The sequence below is a fragment of the Oncorhynchus gorbuscha genome, linkage group LG01 (genome assembly GCF_021184085.1).
Source record: "Oncorhynchus gorbuscha isolate QuinsamMale2020 ecotype Even-year linkage group LG01, OgorEven_v1.0, whole genome shotgun sequence".
Lineage (NCBI taxonomy): Eukaryota > Metazoa > Chordata > Actinopteri > Salmoniformes > Salmonidae > Oncorhynchus > Oncorhynchus gorbuscha.
The window spans coordinates 103,641,989-103,655,569 of NC_060173.1; the positions used below are offsets into that span (position 1 = coordinate 103,641,989).

Consider the following 13,581-nt stretch of genomic DNA (forward strand, 5'->3'; position numbering starts at 1 on the left):
CCACATTCCCATAAATGGTCATTGTATTTGTCTACTGTCCAAATAACTTAAATTGTACAGATAACAAAATAGGCCAAGAGATTTATGGGAGAGACATAGAGAGAGAGGGTAGAGAGAGAGAGGGTAGAGAGAGAGGGTAGAGAGAGAGAGGGTAGAGAGAGAGAGGGTAGAGAAAGAGAGGGTAGAGAGAAAGAGGATAGAGAAAGAGAGAGAAGGTAGAGAGAGAAAGAGTGAGAGAGAGGGAGAGCAGTTTGGTTCATGCTTTTCAGCCTGCTGGAGCACCATTCATACTTGTTGAGTGGAGAGTGAGGGGCCTTCAGTTTCCCTGCTCTCCTCTGTTCTGGGTTGGAATGGGAGCAGGACAGTGCATCTAAACTCCCTCTTAACACTGTCTGACCATCTGCTATCAAATGACACTCTCTTCTCTACCTAGTGCACTACTTTTGAAGAGAGCCCTATGGGTAGTGCACTAAATAGGGAATAGGATGCCATTTGGAATGAAGCCTGTCTGTCTGCTGTCAGGTGCACCAGGACATACACACCACTATTCTCAGCTGAACCGAACTGTACTCCTGCAGACATATCTCCAACCAGAATAACTCAAATTGCACACTGAGCACGGGCGGGCGGGCGGGCGGGCGGGCGGGCGTGCGTGCGTGCGTGCGTGCGTGTGTGTGTGTGTGTGTGTGTGTGTGTGTGTGTGTGTGCGAGCATGATGGTGTGTGTGCGTCTGAGAGTGCATGTCTGTCCAACTATGTAGGAAAGCATTATCCTCACTGAGGGAAATGGGTCTGTCAGATAGAGAAAGCATTATCCTCACTGAGGGAAATGGGTCTGTCCGATAGAGAAAGCATTATCCTCACTGAGGGAAATGGGTCTGTCAGATAGAGAAAGCATTATCTTCACTGAGAAAAATGGGTCTTTCAGATAGAGAAAGCATTATCCTCGCTGAGGGAAATGGGTCTGTCAGATAGAGAAAGCATTATCCTCACTGAGGGAAATGGGTCTGTCAGATAGAGAAAGCATTATCTTCACTGAGAAAAATGGGTCTTTCAGATAGAGAAAGCATTATCCTCACTGAGAGAAATGGGTCTGTCAGACAGAGAAAGTATTGAGAGTACCCTATTATACAATGGGTGGGTCTAATCCTGGATGCTGATTGGTTAAAACCACATACCAGGCTGTGTCTATTCCACAAGTTACCACCAGCTAAATCTATGATGTTAAAATGCCTATTTACTCTGTTCCATCTGACTGTGCAATCCCCTGTCTCATCAGCCCAGCCAGACAATTTATAGACTTGATCTCCACTATAAAAAGCATCTAGACATTATCTTCCATTTCTTTTAAACTAGTAATTGGTTTTCAACAGCAGAGATTTATAAACCTTGTTGCCTGTCTCTCCGACATTTGCAACATTGTTTCAATATTGAAATTTGATCTCATGCTGTCCTATGGTAATGAACGTGTCAAGAGTTGGGATGAGACAGACAGGCTGGCAGCTTTTCTCAGCCAGTTGAAATCATGAATCAGCAAAATGTTTATAAATGTACTGTATACAAAGAACTGTCAATAGAAAAACACGAAATATAGCTGGTTTGCTGTCATTACAGCTTTAGTTTGAAGTGATTGTGCCAGCTGTGTAGTTGGCTATCTCTTCTCAATAGTGGCCTGCCGAGAGAGCAAATGTTCTGTGCCAGACGAAAATTGCACATCATTATAATGCTCATTGTTATGGATGTATCCAAAACAAATCACTAGAAGACTGTGTTAGCCAAAGTTGCCTAGCTACAAGCAAGGGATAAGAACATCCAGCCATCATGGCAACGGAACATTTAGACTTAATGACTGGGTCGTGTCTCTGGCAACCGAACCGATAGAACAAACGACCAGCCGGCTTGGGTAGCAACCCTAGACTTGTGTCGAAAGTATATCTTGTGGAAGAATGAAATAGTATAAATAAATTCATAAAAATAAAGTTTTTAATTCAAATATGACAATCATTATTTGAATATGTTGGTAACCATTGAATAAAAGTGATAAACCCCTCAAAGCCGGTGTTTGGAGGATATATTGGCACCGGCCAATATAGATACATTGGTTCCTCCTTTAAAAGTTGCGTCATACTGCGGCACAACTTGCGGGCTGCTGCAGCATTCTGTGGCACGTTTCACAGAAACCACATATGGATTAAAACAGAGAATCAGCAGCTGAGACACTCACACCGATGGCATGTCCAATAACAAACAAACAAACAAAATGCACAAAAATAACATGTCAATAATCTGTTAGTGAGGTCTTGAGACTTCAGAGAAAAGAGAAATGGCGGGGTGGAGTGGGATAAGACGGAGGAATAGAGGGATATGATGAGGCTTGGAGTATAACAAAATGGCTGACAAGAAAAGAGAGAGAGAAATATAAATAGAGAGAGAAATAGAGAGAGAGAGATGGAGAAAGAGAGCGAGACACATAGAGATCAGAGGGACAAGGCAAGAAGGGCCTTCTATGCCATCAAAACAAACGTAACATTTTACTTCCCAATTAGGATCTGGCTAAAAATACTTGAATCAGTTATAGAACCCATTGCCCTTTATGGTTGTGAGGTCTGGGGTCCGCTCACCAACCAAGAATTCATAAAATGGGACAAACACCAAATTGCGGCTGCATGCAGAATTCTGCAAAAACACCATGTACAGACTCAGTAAGCATTGCCTTGCTATTGAGAGAGGCTGCCATAGCCTGTCTTCTCTTGAGAGCCAGGCATGCCTATGTGCACACTGCCAACAAAATGAGATAGAAACTGAGCTTCACTTCCTAACCTCCTGCCAAACGTATGACCATATTAGAGAAATATATTTCCCTCTGATTACACAACCCACAAATAATTAGAAAACAACAAGATTTGTGACCTGTTGCCGCAAGAAAAGGGCAACCAGTGAAGAACAAGCACCATTGTAAATAAAATCCATATTTATGTTAATTTATTTTCCCTATTGTACTTTAACTATTACCTACCGAGAGAGTTTTCATCTATATTCTCTGTCGCTGTTTACATACCACCACAGTCAGAGGCTGGCACTAAGACGGCATTGAATGAGCTGTATTCCGCCATAAGCAAACAAGAAAACGCTCACCCAGAGGCGGCGCTCCTAGTAGCCGGGGACTTTCATCCTCAATTAAATTATTAAAAAATACAGACAACAAAGTCCAATTGGCTATACTAAAACTATTTACCATCATCCTTAGCTCGATGCATCTTCCCCAATATTTGAAACTAAACCAATATTTGAAACTAACAACAGCAACCTTGGGAAATCCTCTGCATTATCATAAACAGCAGACTCGTACATTTCCTCAGTGAAAACAATGTACTGAGCAAAATGTCATCAAATGTCACCAAATTATCATACGGCAGACCACATATTCACCCTGCACACAACAGACCACATATTCACCCTGCACACAACAGACCACATATTCACCCTGCACACAACAGACCACATATTCACCCTGCACACAACAGACCACATATTCACCCTGCACACAACAGACCACATATTCACCCTGCACACAACAGACCACATATTCACCCTGCACACAACAGACCACATATTCACCCTGCACACAACAGACCACATATTCACCCTGCACACCCTAATTGACAAACAAACAAACCAAAACAAAGGCAAAGTCTTCTCATGCTTTGTTGATTTCGAAAAAGCCTTTGACTCAATTTGGCATGAAGGTCTGCAATACAAATTGATAGAAAGTGGTGTTGGGGGGAAAACGTACGACATTATAAAATCCATGTACACAAACAGCAAGTGTGCTGTTAAAATAGGCAAAAAAAACACACACATTTCTTCCCACAGGGCCGTGGGGTGAGACAGGGACACATCTTAAGCCCGACCCTATTCAACGTATATATCTACGAATTAGCGAGGGCACTAGAAAAGTCTGCCTCACCCTACTAGAATCTAAAGTCAAATGTCTACTGTTTGCTGATGATCTGGTGCTTCTGTCACCAACCAAGGAGGGCCTACAGCAGCACCTAGGTGTTCTGCACAGATTCTGCCAGACCTGGGCCCTGACAGTAAATCTCAGCAAGACAAAAATAATGGTGTTCCAAAAAAGGTAGTGTTAATGGTGTTTAAAAAGCAATTCCCAAACCTTCCATAACAAAGCCATCACCTACAGTGAGATGAACTTGGAGAAGAGTCCCTAAGCAAGCTGGTCCTGGGGCTCTGTTCACAAACACAAACACACCCCACAGAGCCCCAGGACAGCAACACAATTAGACCCAACCAAATCATGAGAAAACAAAAAGATCATTAGTTGGCACATTGGAAAGAATTAACAAAAAAACAGAGCAAACTACAATGCTATTTGGTCCTAAACAGAGAGTACACAGTGGCAGAATATCTGACCAATGTGACTAACCCAAACTTAAGGAAAGCTTTGATTATGTACATACTCAGTGAGGATAGCCTTGCTATTGAGAAAGGCCTCCGTAGGCAGACTGTCACACTCTGACCATTATTTGCGTTGTTTGTTTCTATGTTTTGTTTGGTCAGGGTGTGATATGAGTGGGCATTCTATGTTGCATGTCTAGTTAGTCTGTTTCTATGTGTTTTGGCCTGATATGGTTCTCAATCAGTGGCAGGTGTTTGTCGTTGTATCTGATTGGGAACCACATTTAGATGTTTGTTTTGTATTGTGGTTTGTGAATTATTGTCTAAGTTATGTTGCTTGTTAGCACAGTGTTTCTTTAGCAGTTACGTTCGTCTTGTTAGTTTGTTTGTTTGTTTTAGTGTACTTCGTGTTTTTTCAGTCTTTTCATTAAATCATGCATTCACATCACCCTGCGCTTTGGTCTACTGAATACGACGATCGTGACACAGACCGGGCTCTTAAGAGAAGACAGGCTATGTGCACATTGCCCACAAAATGAGGTGGACACTGAGCTGCACTTCCTAACCTCCTGCCAAATGTATGACCATATTAGAGACACATATTTCCCTCAAATTACACAGCTCCACAAAGAAAACAAACCCAATTTTGATAAACTCACATATCTACTGGGTGAAATACCACAGTGTGCCATCACAGTGGCAAGATTTGTGACCTGTTGCCGCAAGAAAAGGTCAGCCAGTGAAGAACAAACACCATCATAAATACAACCCATATTTATGCATATTTATTTTCCCTTTTGTACTTGAACCATTTGTACATCGTTACAACACTGTATATACAGTATATATATATAGTTGAATTCGAAGTTTACATACACCTTAGCCAAATACATTTAAACTCAGTTTTTCACAATTCCTGATATTTAATCCTAGTAAAAATTCCCCTCTTAGATTAGTTAGGATCACCACTTTATTTTAAGAAATGTGAAATGTCAGGATAATAGTAGAGAGAAGGATTTATTTAAGCTTTTATTTCTTTCATCACATTCCCAGTGGGTCAAAAGTTTACATACACTCAATTAGTATTTGGTAGCATTGCCTTTAAATTGTATAACTTGGGTCAAACGTTTCGGGTAGACTTCCACAAGCTTCCCACAATAAGTGGGGTGAATTTTGGCCCAATCATCCTGACAGAGCTGGTGTAACTGAGTCAGGTTTGTAGGCCTCTTTGCTCACACACACTTTTTCAGTTCTTGCCACAACATTTCTATAGGATTGAGGTCAAGGCTTTGTGATGGCCACTCCAATACCTTGACTTTGTTGTCCTTACGCCATTTTGCCACAACTTTGAAAGTATGCTTGGGGTCATTGTCCATTTGGTAGACCCATTTGCGACCAAACTTGAACTTCCTGACTGATGTCTTGAGATGTTGCTTCAATATAGCCACATAATTTTACTCCCTCGTGATGCCATCTATTTTGTGAAGTGCACCAGTCCCTCCTGCAGCAAAGCACCCCCACAACATGATGCTGCCACCCTCGTGCTTCACGGTTGGGATGGTATTCTTCGGCTTTTTAACATATTTTTCCCATGCCAGTAAAGCCCCTTGAATTCTGTGTTCTGCCCCTGAACAAGGCAGTCAACCCACTGTTCCTAGGCCGTCATTGAAAATAAGAATTTGTTCTTACAGTTTTTCTCTATTGCTAAAACACTAAAACCCATTGGCTGAACAAAGTTCTCAGTTGCCTGGACTCATTTAGCTAATTATGCAGTCTGTTATCAATACGTTAAACCATTTCACATGGTAAAACACAATTTGCAGATCTCACTTAGACTTTACAGCAAAACTCTAAACACATTCTCAAAACACATTCTGCACTCTAATGCACATGTCATCCATACTGGTAAACACAAGTGGCAACAATCAAATACAAATAGAGAACATATGTCATTGATTGAACACAACCACTCAAAATTGGTTTAACCTGTTTCGAATGATGTGACACAACCAATATAAGCCAGTTCAGAGAGCAAGCAGGTTGTTGAAGGTGGGAAGGAGAAAGTCTGAGAATGGATACTGTAGTACAGTGCATTGTAGGCTGTATACTGTACAATGGACAAATTGTATGGCCCTGAACATTGTGCTTTCCATTTATTAACAGTACTGACTGCTCAATAGATTTTGACTGGTTGCAGGTTCATATCAACAAAGAACAAGAATTAGAGTATCACAGACAAAGGGGTAGAAGGAGGAGGAAGAACAAAAACAAAATTTCAAAGAGCAAAGCAGAGTAGTAATTTCTGATCAATTTTGAGCTACTATGATAGAACACGTTTTCGTTGATCAAAAGACAATGACGGAAAAATATGAATATTTTTTAGATTAAAAATGTACTTCTCCCTGAGAATAGTATGTTTTGAACAATGTGTTTTCTATTTTTCTGTGTATTGTTTACTGACTGCTTGAGAGTGTATATCATTTTGATCACTTTGTTTATGATTTGAGAGCAGTGTTTGATTTTGAACACAGGTAAAACTGTTTTGAGGCGAATGTTTCATTTTGCAAGAGGAGTCAGAGGTTATGTAAATAGTGCTTGAAGATGAGGTTTTGTGTTGAATGTTTTCAGGAAATGGAGCAAGGTTTCAGAAATTGTGTTTTAGCAATTGAGAAAAACTGTAACTGACTTGCCTATTTAAATAAAGGTAAAATAAAACATTTAATTGAGAGAGAGAGAGAGAGAGAGAGAGAGAGAGAGAGAGAGAGAGAGAGAGAGAGAGAGAGAGAGAGAGATGAGAGAGAGAGAGAGAGAGAGAGAGAGAGAGAGAGAGAGAGAGAGAGAGAGAGAGAGAGAGAGAGAGGGAGGGAGAGAGAGAGAGAAAGAGAGAATGAGAGGATGAAAGTACACGCACAGAGAGATCAATACAGGTGAAGAAATGGGTGACCAAAGAACAGGTGAAGAAATGGGAGACAGAAGAACAGGTGAAGAAATGGGAGACAGAAGAACAGGTGAAGAAATGGGAGACAGAAGAACAGGTGAAGAAATGGGAGACAGAAGAACAGGTGAAGAAATGGGAGACAGAAGAACAGGTGAAGAAATGGGAGACAGAAGAACAGGTGAAGAAATGGGAGACAGAAGAACAGGTGAAGAAATGGGAGACAGAAGAACCCAGAGACCCTGAATAGGTTGATCTGTTTTTTTTGTTGCTCCAAACAGGAAGGTGTATTAAAAGCTATGTGAAGCTGCATTGACCCCTGACCATATAAATACATAATGGCACTCTGGAGGTCAATGAGATAAACCCCAGCTATTACAGGGGAACCCCATGAGACCTCACTTTGGCTGAGGGAAATATCCTGGCCCAACTCAGCAGCATTATTAATCTATCTATAGAAGAAAACAGAAGAAATTCAATGAAAACCCAAGAAAAGGCCTTGTAGACAACATGAGGAGGAGAGACTGTGTTAGGGTAAGTGATCCAGTTCTGAGCAGCAGATACGGTCATGTGGATCCTACACAGAGCAAGAAAAGGCCTTGTGTTTGCCACTCCCTACTACTGAGATATCTAACCCAGCCCAATACTAGTGGTTGTAGGCCAGTAGTGAAGACAGACCAGGGCCAGGCTGAGGCAGGCCTGGAGCCAGTCCAGATGAACTTATTCCTCCCTCTCTCCCTCCCTCCCTCCGTCCGTCCGTCCGTGTTACGTGCAGAGTGAACACAGTGGGTGTAACAGTAAAGAACTGCCAGAGAGCTCAGAGTTGGAACCTTCATACAGCCTTCCGGTGACATCAGTACATGTTTACCTCCTGTTTGAATATGGCCATGATGAATCATAATAGCTTATGTAGCCACACTTTAAACAATGTATTTATTTTTATTTTTAATTTGACCCCTTTTCTCCGCAATTTTCGTGGTATCCAATTGTTAGTAGCTACTATCTGGTCTCATCGCTACAACTCCCGTACGAGCTCGGGAGAGAAAATGTTGTCAAAAAAGTCATGCGTCCTCCGAAACACAACCCAACCAAGCCGCACTGCTTCTTTAGCACAGTACGCATCCAACCCGGAAGCCAGCCACACCAATGTGTCGGAGGAAACACCGTGCACCTGGTGACTTTGGTTAGCGTGCACTGCGCCCGGCCCACCACAGGAGTCACTAGTGCGCGACGGGACAAGGATATCCCTACCGGCGCAGTGCACGCTAACTGTAAAACATTAGTTCACAGATAGTTTATAAACCTGTAATAAACTGTTCTAAACCATTTTTTTTAATAACAGTTATGCCCTCTCCAACACCACGGCTGAGTCACAGTCTGCATCTATTAACCATCTGTTCATATTTAACTTCAAATCAAATCACTATGTTCTTTAGGCTATTTTTACTGAAAATATAGTATTATAAATCTTACTGACCCCTTTCTCTATTTAGCAGAGGTAATAATGGAGTGAGTCAGTGAAAACTCAAACACCAAGACCCTGTTGCATTTTTCTGTGGTCGTGTTTCTGTTTACCAAGCCATGCTAATTATCCTGCATCGGTAGTAACCAGGGAACAAGCGGAGCGCTAGCTTGTGTACCTGTGTACCTTTCTAGGTGCAACATTATTTTAGAGGTGGCAATTAAGAATTACCAGCTAGCGTCTAGGAGTCATAAAACCCTGCAGTGTCAATATTTACCTACCCAGCATCCAGAAAGAGAGAGAGACCGAGAGACTAGCCCAAGCCAATGGCATGTACCAGATGCTCGGCAGAGGCTCTGTTCACACTTACTGGTCTGAGGCGAAACCACACGACTAACAACATTGGACACTTTAGGTGATATGATCAAAGCACTTCGGATTTGCTGAAGGGAGGGCAGAGGAGGGCCGTGTAGGCATCGCAGAAGTTAGAGTAGCAGTGGTCCAGTGTATTGCCAGCGCGAGTGCTACAGTCAATATGCTGATAGAATTTAGGGCTTGTTCTCAAATTTGCTTTGTTAAAATCTCCAGCTACAATAAATGCAGCCTCAGGATATATGGTGTCAGGAAAACAACCTCTCACTCAACGTCAACAAAACAAAGGAGATGATCATGGACTTCAGGAAACAGCAGAGGGAGCACCCCCCCTATCCACATCGACAGCAGTGGAGAAGGTGGAAAGTTTTAAGTTCATTGGCGTACACATCAAGGACAAACTGAAATGGTCCACCCACACAGACAGTGTTGTGAAGAAGGCGCAAAAACCTAAAAAATAAATTGAGAAACCTATCCAACGAAAAACATAGAGACCCAGAAAACCTGAGCCTACGTGTTCACTATGGTGAATCACTAAAACAATACAGAAATACACTACGGAAAAAGAAGGAATAGCACGTCAGAAATCAGTTCAATGTAATTAAAGAATCCATAGGCTCTAAGCACGTCTGGGAAAATTGGAAAACACTAAACAAACGTCAATGCGGCATTGAAGATGTATTGTATTTCACCGACAGCTAGACTGATGAGCAGTTGACAAACTCTGCTGTAACTCTGCATACAGTGAACTCAAGTATACTATACATTCTCAACCTGATGACTGTCATTTAACCCCATAATTCATGCTAGGCAACACATGGGACAACATCAGCATCAGAGCTTAAAATGGCCGTTAAATGACAGTCATCAGGTTGAGGATGTATAGTGGAGAATGGTTTGATATGGCCTAAATGTGAATCCCTATGGTGTGCTACACTGCTAAGTCAACACAATGAAGTGCATTGTGTGCTAAAATAAATGCAAGTCATGTGCAGGCCAGGCAGCTTGCTGCTTATTGTGAGCTACAGTACACATCGCTGTGAAGTGCCACATGTTACCGTCATATAATGCTCTCATGTGTAAGGCAAGTATGCTGCCTTTTGGTGAAGTACATTTAAAAAATGTGAAGTATATGGAATTTTATATTTTTCATTTGGCAAAAGCCCCATCAGATGTCCTACTGAAACATCTCATTCTGTTCATGTGATGATATGCTAGAACTCAACTAAATCGGAGCATGAGGTCTGATACCAACAGGTTCAGAGACAGCTACTATCTACAAGCCATCAGACCGCTGAACATTTGAACTGAAATGACCACCTGATCTGAATCGCCACACACACACACACACACACACACACACACACACACACACACACACACACACACACACACACACACACACACACACACACACACACACACACACACACACACACACACACACACACACACACACACACACACACCACATACACACACACACACGCTACAGACACACCACAGCTTCTGCTATCTTATTATGATTCTTAATACTACATAATTTAAACATTAAACACCCCCACCCCACCCCCCATCCCCAAAACACATGTAAATATTGTGACTATAAATGGTGCCTTTCTGTATTACACTAACACTATTACGCTAAAATGTTTATTCTATTCTACTGAGCCATTTACTTTATGTTCATATTGATGTATTTTATGATTTATTATTGTTGTTGAATTTCATTGGTATCCTGTACATATGACTAATAAAACCTGAAACTTGAACAGAATTCATGTTCTAACGTTTTGTGATGGTGAGAAACAGTATTCAACTGTCAAGTATATAGAATTACTGAGCCCTAATCATGTTGATCCAAACTAGCTCTCAGACTGAATAATATCTCTAGAACATTGGAACATCCACCTGGGAATAGATGATAATATACAGAAATGAATGACATTCCTCATCTTCAGGCTGAGAGTATTTTTTGATTTATAGGGGACAGTGTACATTAATCAACATCAATACTACAATAATGCAACATCCATGTAAATGTGTCGGTGTTAGACAAAGCTAATGTGCACCTGCAGTCCCTGGGCAGGTAAGGGCCTTTACACAGCCACAATACAAATACAAATACTCACTAAAACAATAAAAAATACAACCACATGACATCCAATACAATATGATTATAACTACAACAACTTATTCGTAATAAAAACACTGTAGCATCAACTGTAGCAAAGTGCATCTCCAAACATAAAGTGTGACATAGTGAAAAGAGAGGGTGGGAATTCTCTATGTGGGTATTCCCCCCAAAAACAGCATTTTCTTCAAATGTGACATGAGTTTGACCTGTTCTACATTAGCCGGCGCAGTAGATTTAACAAGAGAGTGTAAATGGATTAGTTTGCACTGAATCATGCATTCCCTTGAATCTATTAGCACTGCAATGCTTCAGACTGAGGCAAAATTAGTCCATTTATTTATAAAACACACACACACACGCACGCACACACACACACACCACAAAGCACTTCTGTTCCTGGTTATATCAGCATCCTAACTTTTAGGATGCTGATATAGGAACGGGGATGCCTTTAGGATGCTGATTTAGGAACGTGTTCCTCAATCACAGCTCTATCTTGTGTTCCCATTTCCACAAACACTTCGTCATGTGACACGCTATGAAATCAATGACGTGACCACCACAATGGAGGATCCAATTACAGTTTTTCTCAATTGCTAAAACATTATTCTGTTGACTTGATGATCGATGCTTGACTGCTGTTTGACAAATAAACATATTCTCACTCCATAATAATCTCATCATGTAGACTAGCCTATCCGCACGGTACTTGCAAATTTAGGGCGCACGTGCCAAGACCAGAGTAGGTACAGCTGCTATTTTACTAAACTGTTTTCGTAAACTGTTGAAAATGCCATGTAAACACATTGAACTTCAGATTTTTTGTCCTCGTCTTGTCGTGTCCTGTATATATATATATTTACAACTTTTTCACATACATTTTATTTTTATTTTCCATCAACTCATCTTCAAAACACTCTCCTGCAAACCGCCTCACCAATTTATATTTATAAAAAAGTATTATTTACCTCAAATCTATAATCCTCCAAGAAGCTAGCCAGAAATTCCAAGAAGCTAGCCAGAAACTAGCCAGAAGATAGCCAGGAGCTAGCCAGAAGCTAGCCCAGACGCTAATCCAGAAGCTAATCAGAAGCTAGTTAGCTTCTTTACTGGCAAATCGTTAGTATTCAGCTAACCACGGTTTGTGGTCATCAGCTATCCTTTAGCTCGAAAATCTATCGCCAGTTTTGTACGGCGCAGCGCGGCTCGGAACGGAACATACCGGACCCATTTTTCTCTCCATGTCCCTGGATTTCAACTGCTCTCTGGACATTCATACCCGGATCTCACAGCTAGCTAGCTGCTATCCGTGTGACTATCAGCTTTCGTCGATTCCGGAGCAAACATCAATTATTCCGGAGCTAGCCAGCTCCGTCAATCACTCCTGAGTTCCATCAATCACTCCGGGGCTGCAGTCACCTTTACTTTACCGGGCCTTCACAACTGGACTGCCGACGTTATCTACCCGAAGGAGATCCGGCTGGCTCCTCCGTCGCGACGTTACCTGAACGCCCATCTGCGACCACACGGAACCCCACTAATCTACTGACGGAATGCAAGAGGTGGCTAACAACAAATGCTAGCTTGCTACCGATGGCCTGGCTAGCTGTCTAAATTGCCATGACCCCCAACCAACCTCTCCACTCACTGGACCCTTTTGATCACTCGACTAAGCATGCCTCTCCTTAATGTCAATATCTCTTGTCCATTGCTGTTCTGGTTGCTGTTTCACTGTAGAGCCTCTAGTCCTGCTCACTATACCTTATCCAACCTATTAGTTCCACCACCCACACATGCAATGACATCTCCTGGTTTCAATGATGTTTCTAGAGACAATATCTCTCTCTTCATCACTCAATACCTAGGTTTACCTCCACTGTATTCACATCCTACCATACCTTTGTCTGTACATTATACCTTGATGCTATTTTATCGCCCCCAGAAACCTCCTTTTACTCTCTGTTCCAGACGTTCTAGACAACCAATTCTTATTGCTTTCAGCCGCACCCTTATTCTACTCCTCCTATGTACCTTTGGCGATGTAGAGGTGAATCCAGGCCCTGCAGTGCCTAGCTCCACTCCTATTCCCCAGGCGCTCTCTTTTGACGACTTCTGTAACCGTAATAGCCTTGGTTTCATGCATGTTAACATTAGAAGCCTCCTCCCTAAGTTTGTTCTATTCACTGCTTTAGCACACTCTGCCAACCCGGATGTTCAAGCTGTGTCTGAATCCTGGCTTAGGAAGACCACCAAAAATTATGAA

At 41.8% G+C, this 13,581-nt stretch overlaps 1 protein-coding gene across 1 annotated transcript in view; it reads right to left on the minus strand.

Annotated features, from left to right (window-relative positions):
* The window catches only part of LOC123990455 (adenylate cyclase type 5-like), an 88,079-nt gene that overhangs the window by 17,597 nt on the left and 56,901 nt on the right, over positions 1–13,581 (minus strand). The gene's annotated exons all lie outside the window — the stretch shown is intronic.